Genomic DNA, 7,744 nt, shown 5'->3' on the forward strand with positions numbered 1-7,744 from the left:
CCCTGGGAACCCATGACCAAGATCCCCATGCCCATGCTCCTCCCCCCACTCACTGGTTCACAATGGTCTGCTCCATTGCTTGGTGCAGGTTTCTTCCTGACCAAAGGCCTGAGTGTTCACAGTCTCTTTGGTGTGGCTGAGCATGGTGTGATTCTGGAGGGAATAGCCAAAGTAGCCTTAGTGTGAAGGAGAGGCAACAGCTGCCCTTCAGCCCTACTTGGTGAGGTCCTGGAAGAAGTAAGCAGGATTGTGGTCTGTCTTGTTTGAAGACATGGATACACACCCTAGTCCTTATGGCTTTCCATGGAAGTTGGTGTTATGTACAGCTATTGGATTTTCTGTTGTTTTTCTCTTGTTTTTGTGGAGAAGTTATCAGTCTGTGAGAAGCAGACATTACATGAGAAGAAAAAAAAAAAGCTTGCTCTAAAACTTTCTGGACTAATTGAAGAAAAATGTGAACTACTTGAAAAAGTTAGCCTTGTCCAAAGAGAGTATGAAGGCTTAGAGTCATCTTTAAAGGATGCCACTTTAGAGAAGGAGTCAATAAAAGCAGAAAATTGGAGACAATATATGAAAACCTGGATAGGTCTGAATCTAAACTTGAGGATGAAATACCCTTTCTAGAAAAAGAGGTAAAAGAAGAGAAAACTAAACATTTTCAACAGGATGAATTGATGGTGGATATGTTAAAAATAATTAAGTCCCTAGAATCTCAAGTGGGTGATATTATAACTGTACAGAATGGCACATTTTACCTCAAATCTCAAGGTAAAAAAACCTTGAGAATATTTAAAATGAATAAAGAAGTTACTATAGCAATAAAAGAGGCTTTGAATGTAAATTCCCAACTTCAGGAAACTCATAAACAGCATTTACAAGAAGTTGAGGTATGGAAAGAAAAAGTCAATGGCCTCAATAAATAAAAAATGACATTTGAACACTCTAAAGTACATGCAGAACAAGTTCTAAGAGATAAAGAAAATCACATTAAGTCTCTGACTGAACACTTGATACATATGAAAGATTGGGTTTCTGTGGTTGGAGAAGACCTAATAGATGATGGTAACTTGGAGTTGGAAATGGAGAGTGTATCATAAATTGGTACTCACTTAGAAGATCAGCCAAAAGGGGCTTTGAAGAAACTTATTTATGTTGCTAAGTTAAAGGCTTGAAATTTAACCACCAATTTAACCTTAGAAAGAGAAAGAAATCAAATTTTTAATTTATTATCTGAAGTAATTGAAACAAAGGAAGACATTATACAGCATATTAAAAATCTTAAGACAGAACAAGCATCTTTGCAAGCAGAAAATACACAGTTTGAAAGTGAGAATCAGAATCTTCAGGAGAAACTTAAAGTCATGATGGAACTATATCAAGAAAATGTAATGGAACTGCAAAGGAAATTAATAGGAGAAAAAAATTACCAGGAAAAGTAAGAAGAGAAATTTTCCAAAGTGGAAGCAAAGATAAGCCATACAACTAAACCACTGGAGACCTACAGAAAGCGAGCAAATGATCTTCAAGAAGAATTGGAGAGAACCATTCATTTGTATCAGGGGTGTTTATATACTATGAGAAAAAGCACATGGTAATGAGTTGGCAGCTCAGAGTGCTGAAAGATACCTTAATGATTTAAGGAAACAAAATGCTCACAACAGACAAAAATGAACTGAAATGAAGTTAAAATTTAAAATTGCAGAAAAAGATCCTTCTGCACTTGATGTTTCAAATACAGCCTTTGGCAGAGAGCATTCCCCAAATGGTCCCTCACCATTGGGTCAGCCTTCATGTGAAATGAGACCTTCTTATGTGGAAAAAAATGGTCCACACATACTCTCACCTTTGGTGCCAGTGGTAGAAGGAAGAGGCTCAAAGGGCCCAGAGAATTCTCTGCACCATCCTACCAGCAAGGAAAGAAGAGAATCAAACTGTGATAGGTTAACTGATCCTCAGAGAGCACCTTCTGACACTAGGCCCCTGGAACCTCCATGTCAAATGGCCCATATTATAATGATTCCTCCACCAGACCAACCATATTCTGATCCAAAGATTCCTCTTCAAAAGCAAGATGGATGTTATTTTAATTCTGGTAGACCATCTGTATAAGCAGAATACAAAAGTTCCACTATGCTGCCTTTGGATAAAATTGATGGATCTATGTCTTCAGATATTGAATCCAGTAGAAATGATACCAAAGTTGATCTTGGTGATTCCACTGTATCTGATTCATCTCTTCCTGCTGAAAACCAAGAAACTGGCTCTGGCTTTGCTTTATCATCTTTCCCTCCAATTAGAGGTCCATTGTTTCCAGTGGATCCAAGGAGTCAGTTCATGAGAAAAGGATCTTTATTTCCCCTCCACCTCCTCCAAGAAATATGTATGGAGCATCTTGAGAATATTTTCCACCACCACTCCATTTCCATGGTGTTTTCCTCATTATCTTCCCCCAAGAGTTGGATTTCTTCCCCCACCGCCCACCCCTGCATTCTGAAAACACAAGGGAGTTCCCTTCAGGGTTGATTCCACTTTCAAGTGAGCCTGCTACTGAACATCCAGAAGCACAACAAGAAAACTGACAATATTTTGTATCTTCTTTCAAAGTAATTTATCTCTCATTTATAGTTTAAGTAATAGCTTTTATTTAAGAATTTATACTTTTGCTCCAATTGAAGCTTAACGAAGATATAATTTTTAGGATAGTATTTTGTAAATAAAGATGGTTTAAATATTAATCTTATGAGCAAATTATTTTCATTTTATCATATTCTAGAGTATAACATTTAATTTGATTCATGTACTATTATATGAGCAACAAACAGAGTTTTATGTATGTAATCTTGCAGTTGGGGATATTTTAAACTCCAAACAATGGCTGTCCCTTTATACAAAGAAACATATTTACTGATTGTAGCAAATGTGAAAGTAACTTTATGTAATTGATTTAAAGTCTTGTTTGGCATTGATAATAAAAATCAGCTTGTTTTTTTTTCATAAAAAAAGAATAACTAGAGCATATTAAGAGTTAATCAGAAAACACAACTATAAAGGCCATGGAAATAGGAGATTTCAAATACAAAAAATAAACCAGTTATCAGGAAACTTGTAGAAATTAAAAACCGTAATATAAATTCACTCTGTCCCTGTTTTCCCTTACAACTTCTTTATTTTATACCCCTTTTTCTGTGGTTCACTGATATGGAGAGTGTCCTTTGTTTCGTTTTCAGGGAGACATTTGTAAAATAGAGATGAATTATTAGGACACTGAAATGAAGAAACAAAGACATAACTCCAAATTTTGTTATTGTTAGATTCAATAGTCATAAAATGACTCTGTGAAACTACTATAATTGTTTGAAGTTCTTGATCTCAATTTCTATATCATTGCCAATAAGTAACAATTTACAAAATTGCACCAATTCAGAGATGACACTTCAAACAATATTTCACTGAATGAGACCAAGAAAGAATATTTATTAAAAATACCCTAATTAAGAATTAGTGGTTAAAGCTTTTTTTCAAGTGTTAAATATGCTCTTCAGTTTTTTGTAAAGAGTATATATTTAAGTCTAAAATAAATGCAGTAATATAATTTTCTTCATAAGTATAAGAAGCAGCTTAATCAGAATTGATGGCCACCGAAGACTTTCAATGATACTTGAGCCCATGATTATTTTAAATGAGAAAATGGACATTGAAAAAGAATCTCTACATGCTGCACCCCTCCCCTGACTCAGGCAATGGCAAGGCCCTACTGAGGTGGATGGTGCAAGGCGTCCATCCTCTGGAGGAGCACAGTATGTTTCTGGGAATGGGCTGATTTGTTTTTGTATTCCTTTAATAAGTATAGTTGCGACTTCTCATATGACCATTAAGTATGAAGGAAAAAAACATGACTTTCCCAATTAATGCAACTACTTCTAAAGAATAGATCTGTTTGCTCTAAATGCAATTATTTAGCTGTGGAGCCTAAGTTGTCAATGTCTAATGAAAAACTCCCTGTATTCCTGTCAAGGAAGTTTTTGAGAAACTAAATTAAAATCTAGAGAGGAAAAATTAATGTTAAGAAGACAGATTAGTGCTTAGTACTGGGCAACTTGTTCTTGTTCCTGTGCACAATGGTTTATGCTCTTACTCTTGTTTGATTAAAATTAATAACAAGTCAACCACTTGCCGTAACCATGGCACTGGTTCCAGTCAGTAAGTCAAGAAAGAATAGTCAAGGTATAGGACAATAGTTTGGGACATTTCTAACTATTATTAAAATTAACTAAGCAGAAACAGCTCAAAGTAAAACGTGAATTGAAAGTACAAATGCTTTCTTATGCATAAGCCAAGATACATTCTTCTATTCTAATTGTAACTACGTAATATTTTGTTTCTTTGAATGATGATTCCTGTTTTGTAACCACAAAGTACTGTGAGCCTGCCAAAATGAAAAGTATATATGATCAACTTCACAAGTAAAGATTGGGATCAACACCTTCACTTTGGTGTCTGTGTTGTTTCTCCACCCCTTTCGCCGACTCCTCACCATCCGTTCATCTCCTGAGACCCCCTGTTGGAGCTGGTCTCCGACATCTACAAGTTAATAAATCTAATCTGTTTTCCCTCAACAGTAACACTGGTTGTTAAATCAATCCTATAATTTTTATTTTCCAGCATAAAACATTACTCGCTCTAAATGAGTGGAAGACAAGTTTACCTTTATGGTCTGTATAAAATAGACTGATGATGCCTTACTGATGTTAATACAGAACTACTTCTGCCTAACTATTACTGGAGAATAGTTCCTAGTATATTTCATGTTTGACACCACAAAACTGGAAGGAAGGTAATTTCAGGTTGAAAACAGGACTGAAATGCATAAATACCATGATACAGTCCTATAAAAAGTTATAGCTTCAGAAGAAAAACCTGAAAGGCCCTTCTAAATACGACACCATTTATTGAATCAGGTTCCAACTTTGTGTACAGCTCAGAAAATGTCAGTTAATTAAATAAAATAATATTAAAAATTGGCAATTTATAGAAAAATAAAGAAGTATTAAGTCCATTGTCCTAGGCAGGGCAATGGCATAGCAAGACAAGGAATATTCCAGAAGATGCTGCCTTCTGTCTGGATGAACTTCTGGGGGAACAGGTGTTGAATGGAATTGTGGCCCCAGGGAACTTGGGGGAGGAACCATGGAAAGCATGCTGTGAAACCTGGCTTCTCCTAGGAACTTTTCAGTAAGCCTGTCTCTGACTGTGCCTGGAGATGTGAGTGGCTGTCTGCAAATGGGACAATGTGCCAAGTGGCCTTTTCTTCATCAAGGATAAAATCAGGGCCTTCAGCAATTTAGTTAGACCCTGTCTTTTTGTGACTGGCTTCTTTGAGTTGGCCTAATATTTTCAAGGTTCACTTGTGTCATAGCATGTTATCAGTACTCCATTCCTTTCTATTGCAGAACAACATTCCATTAGATGGATATTCCATATTTATTAATCTATTTTGTTAGTTGACTGAATCACTTGTACTTTTTGGCTATTTGAATAACACTGCTGTGAGCGCTCATATACAAACTTCTGTGTGCATCTCTAACTTTGTTTCCCACATCTAGGTGTGGGATTGCTGGGTCACTTAGTAAGTTTCTGTCTAACATAGAAGGAATTATGAGCTAGAAAGCAGCCACATCCTTTACATTTCCTTCCCCAGGTCACTGTGTGTCTTTGTCCCTGAGAACATATGCTATTGTCTATGTCTTTGATTGTAGCCATCCTTCTAGCCATTAAGTCGTCTCTTGTTATGACTACGATTTGCAAGACCTTAATGATAAGTAAATGATGACTGTTTTGCAAACATAATGATCTTTGGAGACATGCATATTCAAGTCTTTGGACAATTTTTTTTTATTGGATTTTCTTTGTTGCTTAGTTGTAACAGTTCTTTCTATATTTGGGGTAACAGTCATTTCTGAGTTATAAACTATGATTTGCACATATTTTCTTCCATTCGGTGAGTTGTCAATTCAATTTCTTAACGCATTTTTGATGCTCAAAAGCTTTTATTTTCAACAAAGTTCAAGTTACTTATTACTTCTTTTGTTGCTTAGCTGGTGCCTTATATTAGGAACCATTACTAAATGTAAGGCCAAAATTATGAATTACTCTGTTTTTTTCTAAAAGTTTGTAGTTTTACCTTTGAATTGAATTCTGTGATGTATTTTGAGGGTGTGTGTGTGTGTGTGTGTGTGTGTGTGTGTACACATGTATGAGTGTATGAAGTGAGGGAGGGAGTCTGACTCCATTCTTTTCTATATGTTTATCTGTTCTCCCAGCACCCTTTGTTGAAAAGGTCTTTTGTCATTGACATGCCCATGCATTCTTGGTGATACCTTAGCACATCATAATATTGGCCATTCACACAAGCGTTTTCTGCCAAAACTCATTCATCACTTGATATTCAGGAAAAAGGAGCCATGAAAGCCCCTCAGTGACAGGTTTTCTCTCTCTAGCCTTCCCAGCTCACTACTCTGCACACCTTCAAGTATAGGTACAGCCTGCACTTGCAGAGGCTGGGCTCTCTCTGGGTCTCAGTCCCTGAGGACTCCACTTCTAATGAGCTCTCATGCCCATACCTCTGTGCCCACATGACAGATTAGCAGCTCCGCCAGATGACACCCTAGTTGCTACTTGACTAAGCATATGTCCATCTAGACTGGCCACAGACCCAGGCACATTGAACCAAAATGGACTGTTAGTCCCCTCAAGTGCATAGCTCCAGGTGGCTATCACACAGTAATCTTTCTAGGATGTCATCCAAAGGGGCACAGCAGCACATTCTGTCCTAATCCATCTATGTAGCAACCAGTTATTGATTATATGGGAAGGGACCTTGACACTTTGGACCTCAATTCTTCTGGTGAGGTGGAGTGGAATGTGTCTTCTGAATTGATTCCTGTTGAGAGCCACAGCCAAAGTAGCCCCAGCAAACTTCCAGCTGATTGGCTCCTCTGTGGTGACACTCATTGAGCTGTTTCCCCACCCTTTCAGACCACGGAACTGCTCATTGGGGGACTCTTTTGGCTATGCCCACATGACCCGGAATTCTGCCTCAAGAGTGGAAAAATTGAAAATGACCTAGGAGTTCCAGTAGAGTGCTCGCCAGAAGTGCCAGAGGTGGTGGTTGAGCTCTCGGGGAATTCTAGCATGTGTGCTAAAAATAAAGTTCATTCCTGCTTGACAAGTGGCTCCTGAATTGTGCCCAGCCAGACTGTGGCATTTGGTGGCTAGTACAGGGAATGCCTGAGGGTAAGTGATAAGGTAAACTGCTTGCCCCTGAGGGCAGGACAAGAGGATGGGTAGCCATTTTAAGATTCTTCTTTCATTTTGTTTCCCTTTTGTTTTAAGTTGCCATCCCTGGAGATGGGTGAGACAGAATAAAAACCACTCACATCTGAGGAAAAACTATTTGTGTCTGAGGAACAGATAGGGAGAATGGATGGGTGGACATTTCAGGAGGATAGAAAGGCTGATATAATGAATTTTTGTTCCATTTTGTTTCATTTTGTCTCGGTTTTCTCTTGCATTATCTTAGTGAGGGGTATCTTCGTCACGGAAATATGGAATTAAAAATTAGTAAGAACCAAACTGAAAGGGCGTTAAGTAAAGTGCTAGAGGAAGGAGGCCTCTCAGTAAAATCAAGAACAGATAGGACATACGTTAAGACGATACAAAGGTGTATCTGATGGTTCATTAAAGA

The 7,744-nt window shown here is 37.6% G+C and overlaps 1 pseudogene; it reads left to right on the forward strand.

Annotated features, from left to right (window-relative positions):
• The first annotated feature begins 271 nt into the window (after positions 1-271).
• Positions 272-2,523, forward strand: LOC124098717 (melanoma inhibitory activity protein 2-like; annotated as a pseudogene).
• The last annotated feature ends 5,221 nt before the right edge of the window (positions 2,524-7,744 follow it).

Source organism: Marmota monax, unplaced genomic scaffold, assembly GCF_021218885.2.
Source record: "Marmota monax isolate L192 unplaced genomic scaffold, Marmota_monax_Labrador192_F-V1.1 WCK01_AAM20220418_F8-fsc00558, whole genome shotgun sequence".
Classification (NCBI taxonomy): Eukaryota; Metazoa; Chordata; class Mammalia; order Rodentia; family Sciuridae; genus Marmota; species Marmota monax.